An 8,583-nucleotide genomic window follows, 5' to 3' on the forward strand; every position below is an offset into this window, starting at 1 on the left:
CTCAGTTCCCAGTCAGTCTCTCAGCTCCAGCCTCCGAGTTATCAGCCTCCATATTTCAAGTCGAAGATCCTGCAGCCCAGCTCCAAGAACCCAAGCCTCGAAGATCCTGCAGCCAAGCTCCAAGAACCCAAGACCCCAGCTGGCCTCCAAGCTCCAGCCTCAAGACCCAAGACCCAAGACTCCAGCCTCAAGCTTCAAGAGCAAAGACCCCAGCCTGTCTCCAAGCTCAGGCCTCTAGTCCCCAGCCATGCCCTGTTCTGAAGCCATGTCATGTCCTTGCCTGGTTCTGGGGTCCGAGCCCGAGGCAAGACCCAGGTTCTCGGTCCTGGTCCAGTCTCAGGCTTGGAGTCGAAGCCTTGTCTCCTAGTCCATGGTTTCTAGTCCTGGTCCCACTTTCCCTAGCCCATGTCTGTGTTCTTGTCCCTGCTCCTGGTCTGAATCCTGTCACGTCCCTAGTCTAGTCAAGTCCTGTTCTTTGTACTTCAGTGTCTGTGTCTTGCATTTGCACAGCGTCCCACTGTGACAGCCATAGCTTCAAGTGGGATGAAAATGGATTAAAGAGGACCTGAGGATCAAAAGTTTTACACGGACATTGGTGGGTATAGGGAATGACCTGCCAGAGTGGGTAGTCAAGGCATGTACAATTCGTTCGTTCGTTATGTGTTGTGGTCCTTCCATGACCATGACTTTTCCTGGCAAATTTTTCTACAGAATTGGTTTGCCATTCCCTTCTCCTGGTCAGTGTCTTTACAAGACAGGTGACCACAGCCATTACCAATACTCTTCAGAGATAGTCTGCCTGGCATCAGTGGTCACATAACCAGTATGCACCAGCTGCTCATATGACCATCCACCATCTGCTCCGATGGCTTCATGTGACCCTATTGGCGGATGAAGCAGGTACTACATATTCTTTGGTAGAGTTGTAATTACAAAATTTAAAAGTCGTTTAAAAGATTCTTGGGTGAGAAAGGCTTAGAGGGATATGGGCCTAATGTAGTCAAATGGGATTAGCTCAGCCAGGCACATTGGTCAGCATGGATGAATTGGACCAAAGGGCCTATTTCCGTGTTGTATAACTCCATGACTGCGATGTAGAGGAAGGTACTCTCACAAGATTGGAAAAGTATCTAGATCCAAGGCACAGTAGATTATGGCCAAATACAAGTAAATGGGTTAGTATACTATAAATGAGTACTTTGTGATTAGCAAGGATATCATGAAAAACAGAGTGGACAAATATTAAGAAAGGTGTAAAGGGAGATGACGCTCTCTTAAATCTGATTTAACATCTCATTGGAACCTCTTTCGCCTTTTATCTTTACCCTTAAAGGGTGGAAAAGGAGTAAAATAGAAGAAAGACCAACTAGATACACGACATTAGCTTTTGACGATGATGTGTCCATCCTAAGTGACTGCTCTGATGGACTGGTCAGAAACATTAGTATACTAACAGCTTTCTGTAGAGCAGCTGCACTGGAAGTCAATGTCAAAAAAAAGCAAAGGATTTCACCCTATTGGTCAAAGTAAGACATACGTGTACAACCCAGTTAAGAGCATACTTTTTTTTAAGGAGAGAATCAAATATGTACCACCATGTGGCATGAAAAATAGTTTGGGCTGACCTTTGGTACAGGATCTTCACTGAAAACTGGAGATCAAAATTAAAAGTGTGGTCAAGAAATTTGGAAGAGTTAAGCTCGAACCGATTCAGAAAGTCAAACCCCTGAGTGTTTGCCACCAAGAGTATACTTCGAACGTTGTGCTATATGTCTCTATAACTTTACGACTGTATATTTGGCAATCAGAACTGGCACACAGTCAGGCTGTTAAGCTGGAAGTGTCAGGAGGAAGGGGCCTTTTACATCATAGAGGATGATGATTGGTCTTTGGCAAACTTCCATGTGAAAACATATGCTATGGGAAGATAAATTTGACACTTGTTATAAATTCTGTTAAAATGCTAAATTTAAATTGTTCTATGGGTCAAGTCAAATGTTCATATTTCATTTGTCTATTGAAGATGAAGATTTGGTACTTGCTGATAATTTATTGATTAAAATTGATTAAAATCTGACAGTGATGACTTGACAATAATCTCTTACTCAATGTCCGCAAGATCAAGGAGCTGAATATTGACTTCAGGAGTAGGAAACCAGAGGTTAATGAGACAGTTCTCATCAGAGGTGGAGAGCATCAGCAACTTTGAATTCCTCTGTTATTATTTGAGAGGATCTGTCCTCGACCCAGCATGTAAGTGCAATTTACAAGAAAGCACGGCAGCACTTCTACTTCCTTAGAAGTTTGTGAAGATTCAGCATGACATCTAAAATTTCAACAAACTTTTATAGATGTGTAGTAGAGAGTATATTGACTGGACACACCAATGCCCTTGAATGGAAAATCTTATTAAAAGTACTGGGTATGGTCAGTAAAGCCCTCTCTACCATTCAGCACATCTACGTGAAACGTAATCGCAGGAAGGCAGCATCTATCGTCAGGGACCTGCAACACGTGGGACATTGGCTCTTCTCACTGCTGCCATCAGGAAGAAGGTACAGGAGTCTCAGGACTCATACCACCAGTTTCAGGCTCAGTTATTACCCCTCAGCCATCAGGCTCCCAAACCAGAGGGAAAACTTCACTCAACTTCACTTGCCCCATCACTGAAATATTCCCACAACCTACGAATTCACTTTCAAAGACTGTTTATCTCAGATTCTCAATATTTATTGTTTGTTTGTTTGTTTATTTATTTATTATTTATTTCTTTTTGTGTTTGCACAGCTTGTTGTCTTTTGCATACTGGTTGAACACCCAAGTTGGTGCGCTCTTTCATTGATTCTGTTATGGTTACTACTCTATTATAGGATTTATTGAGTATGCTCGCAAGAAAATGAATCTCAATGTTGTGCATGGTGACACATACATACTTCGATAATAAAATTTCTTTGAACTTTAAATTATTGTCCAGAACTCCTGTTGTTCTTTGAAGCAATCTATGAAATCCTTTACATCTACTACATGGAGTTCCTTAAAACTGTTAAGACAAGCAAGGATTGCAAAATTGCTAAAACCTGATCTCTGGATCTCCCAATTTGTGTCAAGGTCCTTGGACTTTACTTTCTTTCTCCTATGAGGCAGAAGTCACAAATGGCAGAATGTACATACCAGCAGACTCACGGGAAACTACTATCCTGCTGTTATCAGACTGTTGAATAGCCCCGTTGTAAGGTAAGGTGGACACTTGACCTTACAATCAACCTCATGATGCTCTTGCACTTTATTGTTTACCTACACTGTCCTTAGTCTGCAACTGTAACGCTGTATTCTGCACTCTATAATTATTTTTTCCTTGCCTACTTTGATGCACTGATGTGTAATGCGTAATATGTCAATGTCACGCAAAACAACATTTTTCACTACATCTCACCACAACGAACTAAGTATCAATTACCAATTGATCTAGCTGCATTGTACTTTCTCTGGAACTGCAACACCATAAGTCCTGAAGAAGGGTCTTGGTCCAAAGCATCGACTATCTATTCATTTCCATGGACGCTGTCTGACCCGCTGAGTTCCTCCAGCATTTTGTGTGTGTTGCTTTAGAATTCCAGCATCCACAGTCTTTCTCATTTCACTATATTCTTTATTCTGTTTTATTTACCTTGATGTAATTATGTATGATGAAAGCTGTAATACTGTCTGAGTCTAACACACAGTCAGGAGACTAAAAGATTTACATTCAGAGCCAAGACCATTATGTGTGAGGTAATACAAACCTTATATAGATTGAAAATGATGGGACTCTGTATATGTTTTATGTGGATTCCAGCACATGATGGTATTAAAGAGAATGAACAAGTGGATAAATTAGCAAAGGAGGCAACTAGACTAGCAGAAGTGGACTTCCAAATAAATTATAGTAAAGAGAAATGAAAAACATGATTAAAAGTGAAATCAACAAAATGTGGAGAAAACAATGGGATGAAGAGAGAACAGGAAGACATCTTTATAATATCCAGAAAGAAGTGGGATGGCTAAGGAGTGCAGGAGGAAGGAAGTGATTATACTGAGTTTGAGGTTTGGGCACACTGGGTTAATAGTGCATTGTTTTTAATGAAGAAGCACAACAGTGGGAAGTGTGAGTACTGTGATCAACAAGAAACGGTTGAGCACATACAGGTGAGGTTTCACGTTATCATGGAATAAAATACAATTTAACATTAACAATATTTTGCATAAAGGATCAAGGGATTATTGATTTAAATATGTAGTGCAGTTCCTTTAGAATACTGTTTTTTTATAGGTTTTGATACAAATATGAATATATAGGATTTAGATATCCTGACCCACACTCCAGTTCAGAAGGTGGCAGCAATATATTTTAAAGATGTTTGCCAACCACTATAAGACCTCAGAAGAAGAGTTATGGATAGCATTATCCTTCTGGATGGCACGCAAAACAAAAGCTTTTCCAATGTGAGAATAATAAACCAAGCAACAGTAAAGGGCATAATTAATATGTAATGAGAACAGGAGCAGAACATCTGGATCTTCCCTTTCTGTGCAACTTTCCTGCACTGTCCCTATTTTGCTTGTCTCCTTTAAGATCTGTCATGTATTGTTCTCAGGTTTGAATAAGCAGTCGAAATATTTACCATGTCCTGAATGACCTGCATTCACCCTGACTAGCATGCAAAGAGTCTTGTGCATTTCAATGAGATCACATCTCATTCCTTTAAACTCTGGGGGATATAGATTTATTCTAGTCAATCTCTCCTCATTTTGGCAAATGCACCTTTTCAGCCCCTTTGCACTTGGTCCACAGAGCGGGCTGAGAAATCTCATGTGAGCCTTGCAATTCAGAATAATCCCACATCTTGAGAAAGGAGAAACCCCCATGGACGAAATATCAACCCAAGATCATTTGAAGAAAAAACTATAGGAAGATCTATTCTGACATTCAATCCAAACTCCAGGAAACTTCTATTAGAAAGACTTACATTCTTTTCTAAGTTCAGAAGGTCTCAAAAACTTTATAAAACTCTTCAGTATGGTGCTCACTGCCACCTTCTCCAAGACAGCTAGAGTAAGCAAATCCATAATCATTGAATAAATTAAAAAATACAATGATGTTGCTCTGTTCTGCCACAATATGCCTTGGTACTAAAGTGCTATAGACAGAGAAACTTTATGAAACAGAAAGAAGCTAACCTCCCATATTCTATTAAGATATAGGAGCAGATTTAGGTCATTAAACACATCATTCAGTCATGATTGATATTTTTAACCCCATTCCTCGCTTCCCTGTAATCTCCTTACCAACCAAGAGACAAATAATCTCTGTTTTAAGTATTCCCAATGACTTGGCCTCCACAGTTCTCTGGTGGCAACAAATTCCACAGAATCCTCTGGCTGAAATAATTCCTCCTTGTCCAAGTTTAAAAGGGACGACTCTTTATTTTGAGATTGCGTCCTCAGATCCCAGATACTCCTGCTAATGGAAATGTCTACTCTACATCCCGTCTGTCTTGTCCTTTCAGTGTCCAGTGGGGTTCCAGTTCTTGGTCTGTGGCCCTATGGTTCACAATCATTCATCTCTGCTTCCAGACACACTTTAAATGCCAGGGATGTTTCTGTATCCACCACTCTTCCAGGCAGTGTTCTCCAGACCTTACCATGAGAAAGACATTACCTCAACACCCCTATAAACCTTCCACAAATTACTTTAAATCTAAGCCCCTCAAGTGGTATTTCACACCCCTCAAGGGAAGATTTTTTTTAGATTATGAGGACACACGGTCCTCTTTTATTGTCATTTAGTGATGCATGCATTAAGAAATGATACAATATTCCTCCGGTGTGATATCACAGAAACACAGGACAGACCAAGACTGAAAAACTAACAAAACCACATAATTATAACATATAGTTACAACAGTGCAACAATACCATAACTTGATGAAGAACAGTCCATGGCACAGTAAAAAAGTTCAAAGTTACTCGAAAGTCCCACATCTCACGCAGACAGGAGAAGGAAGAAAACTCTCCCTGCCATGCCCGACCACAGTCCGACTCTGAGTTGTCCGAAAACTTGGAGCTCTGATCAGCCCTCAGACATCGAGTACCGAGAGCCATCTCTATCCGAACGTTTCGACCTCAGCCTCGGTTGCCAGCAGCAGGCAAAGCCGGGGATCTTGGGGCCTACCCTTCGGAGATTCGCGATCGCACAGCGAACCAGGCATTCCAGAAATTTCTCCAGATGTTCCTCTGCTTCTCACGTCTGTCTTCATCAAGTCAGATTTAAGTCAAATAGAGATAAGAATTGACAGGGAACTAAGGAATGTTGATAAAGGTTCAAAGATGAGGGGAGGAGAAAATAGCAGCGCGACGCAGCGCGTGCAGCCACTCCGAATTGATATCGTATTTGTTAAGTAGGTACCGTGCACAATCCTGATTTGATGGAGACAGCCATGAGAAGCACGGAGGAACATCTGGAGAAACTTCTGAAATGCCTGCTTTGCTGCTGCTGCTGCTATTGTGCGATCGAGAATCTCCAGAGGGGAAGGCCCCAAATCCTCGGCTTTGCCTATTGCCTGCTGCTGGGGCCAGGGTCGAAGGGCTCGGCAGAGACAGTGCTTGGTGCTTGGTGTCGGAGGGCTGGTCAGAGGCTTGAAGTTTTCGGAGGGACTCAGAGTTGGACTGTGGTTGGGTGCTTCCAGGATGCTGCATCGGCAAGTTTGCAGTGCTGGAAGCTCATGGCATGGAGAGTTTCTCCCTTCAACTGTCTGCGTGAGATGATGGGACTTTCGAGAGACTTTGAGACTTTTTTTTACCATGCCCATGGTCTGTTCTTCATCAAATTACGGTATTGCTTTGCACTGTTGTAACTATATCTTTTAATTATGTGATTTTTGTCAGTTTTTTTTATTCTTGGTTTGTCTTGTGTTTCTGTGATATCATTCTGGAGGAACAAATTGTATCATTTCTTAATGTATGCATTACTAAATGACAATAAAAGAAGACTGTGTATCCTCATAATCTAATCTAATCTAATCTAAAGGTATATTTAATATCCAAGTATGTATACAGTATATAGCCTGAAATTCATTCTCTTCACAGAATGTTGGGATTCAAGTACATATTTCCTTAAAAAATAGCATCAGAGGTAGATAGACTGCTGAAGAATGCATATTGCATATTTGCTTTCATAGGCTGGGGCACAGAGTCAAGTTGGAATATTATATAGCACCGTTATAAATTAGTATCAGGCCACTACTTTGCACAGCTATGTCCTACTATAGGAAGGGTGTGATTGCATGGTAGGTGTTCAGAGGACATTGCAGCAGTTGGTAAAATTCCATTTCCCCAGAACATGCCACTGCAATTCTACACTTCCTTCATAGAGAGCATCCTTGCATCAGCCATTACTGTCTGGTTCAGTGCAGTGCCCTCTCACAATATACAAAACAAAAGTAAACTGTCAGGTCAGCAGAAAAGGAAATTGGATACCATCAGTGCAGGACTTGTATGTGTCCTGGTCAAAGAAGCGGGCAGGAAACAATATTATGGACGCTATTCTATATATTCTATAGGCATCCGTTAGTCTTGTGAGACCATGAATTTGCACCTTGGAAGGTTTCCAGGGCCCAGGCCTGGGCAAGATTGGATGGAAGACTGGCAGTTGCCCATGCTGAAAGTCTCCCCTCTTCACGACACTGATGTTGTCCAAGGGAAGAGCATTAGGACCCATAGAGCTTGGCACCAGTGTCGTCGCAGAGCAATGTGTGGTTAAGTGCCTTGCTCAAGGACACAACATGCTGCCTCAGCCAAGGCTCGATCTAGCGACCTTCAGATCACTAGACGAATGCTTTGACCACTTGGCCACGCACCAACACGCTACCCACACTGCAAACTGTCCCTTCCAAAAACTCCATTTTGGAAAACTCTATAGACCTGTAAAACAAAAACTTCATGCCATCTTAAAAGTTTCTTCCTCCAGATAGTTAATCTGATCAACCATTTTAGGTAGTACCCCAAACCCCTCCATTATCTCAGTCACTGCACTAAATTGTAAAAACTTTAAACCACTTTTTAGAATGATGTTAGCATTGCAAATACATGCCAGTATTCATCTATTTTTGTTCATTTTACTCCATATACATACTTCAAACTTTAACTTTATTTTTTATTCTTTGTAACTGTGGAATGTTGTTTTTTTCTTGAATGTTGCTTCATTACACTTCAGTAAATTCCCAATACATGTAAAAGTACATGGCAAATAAAGTTGATCCTTGATTCAGTAAGATGGTACCTGGAATGGAGGCCTGTAGTTTGGAGGGAGATTGGACAGGTTGGGTTTGTTTTCCCTGGAGAGAATGAGGCTGGATTATGTCTTGATCATTCCCACTATCACTCCCACAATCCTGATTGATAGGTTACAGAACCTGGGCCTGTGTCCCTCCCTCTGCAATTGGATCCTCAAATTCCTAACTGGAAGACCACAATCCGTGAGGATTGGTGATAACATCTCTTCTTCGCTGACGATCAACACTGGTACACTTCAGGGGTGCATGCTTA

The sequence above is a fragment of the Mobula birostris genome, chromosome 4 (assembly GCF_030028105.1).
Source record: "Mobula birostris isolate sMobBir1 chromosome 4, sMobBir1.hap1, whole genome shotgun sequence".
In the NCBI taxonomy this organism is placed as follows: Eukaryota; Metazoa; Chordata; class Chondrichthyes; order Myliobatiformes; family Myliobatidae; genus Mobula; species Mobula birostris.